Source organism: Lottia gigantea (genome assembly GCF_000327385.1).
Source record: "Lottia gigantea unplaced genomic scaffold LOTGIsca_10, whole genome shotgun sequence".
Lineage (NCBI taxonomy): Eukaryota > Metazoa > Mollusca > Gastropoda > Lottiidae > Lottia > Lottia gigantea.
In genome coordinates this window covers 3,406,470-3,407,554 of record NW_008706747.1, presented here as the reverse complement: position 1 = coordinate 3,407,554, position 1,085 = coordinate 3,406,470, and the positions used below count along the sequence as shown (strand labels likewise).

Genomic DNA, 1,085 nt, shown 5'->3' with positions numbered 1-1,085 from the left:
AAGGGATATTATCGTCTAAATTTCAGATCATACTGACGATCAAGCTCCTGTTCAGTGAGTTCTATCAATTTACACNCGAAAGACATCATACTTGTACATATAATGCAGTAACCATTTCAACTATCTGTATTACTTATCAATGTGGAAATCCATTTTGAGGTTTGCCTTTGAAAACTGATTAATCAAATCTACTGAAATATGTTGTAACTGAAGTAAGCTCAGTGGTGAATGTCTGTATCACTTATCAATATGGAAATCCAACAAGAGGATTGCTTTTGATAACTGATTGATTAAATCTACTGAAATATGTTGTAACTGAAGTAAGCTCAGTGCTGAATGCCTGTATCACTTATCAATATGGAAATCCATTTTGAGGTTTGCTTTTGATAACTGATTAATCAAATCTACTGAAATATGTTGTAACTGAAGTAAGCTCAGTGCTGAATGCCTGTATCACTTATCAATATGGAAATCCATTTTGAGGTTTGCTTTTGATAACTGATTAATCAAATCTACTGAAATATGTTGTAACTGAAGTAAGCTCAGTGCTGAATGCCTGTATCACTTATCAATATGGAAATCCATTTTGAGGATTGCTTTTGATAACTGATTGATTAAATCTACTGAAATATGTTGTAACTGAAGTAAGCTCAGTGCTGAATGCCTGTATCACTTATCAATATGGAAATCCAACAAGAGGATTGCTTTTGATAACTGATTAATCAAACCTTCTGAAATACTTTTTAACTGAACTAAGCTATACTTGTAATTTTGCTGTAGTGATTTCAACTATCTGTACCCCTTTTTAAAATAGACAAATTCATATTAAACTTTTCAAAATGGAAATCCAACTTGAGGATTGTCTTCGATATTTGACAATAATTTATAGGATACATTTTAAATACTAAATTACATTTTAACTAAATTAGAGTTGTTTGAATTTCTTTTTGATGAAAACAATTTAGGTAGCATAAAAGTTTATTGTAACTCTACTTTCATTTTATCTATTAGTATTTTTCATACTATTGTAATACTAATTGAATATGCTGGTACTAAATTGGCGATAACTTATTGAATTTATAAAA

General features: G+C 29.8%; 1 protein-coding gene across 1 annotated transcript in view; it reads left to right on the top strand.

Annotated features, from left to right (window-relative positions):
• The window catches only part of LOTGIDRAFT_109731 (hypothetical protein), a gene marked incomplete at both ends in the record, with an annotated part of 22,834 nt that overhangs the window by 21,382 nt on the left and 367 nt on the right, over positions 1 to 1,085 (top strand). The gene's annotated exons all lie outside the window — the stretch shown is intronic.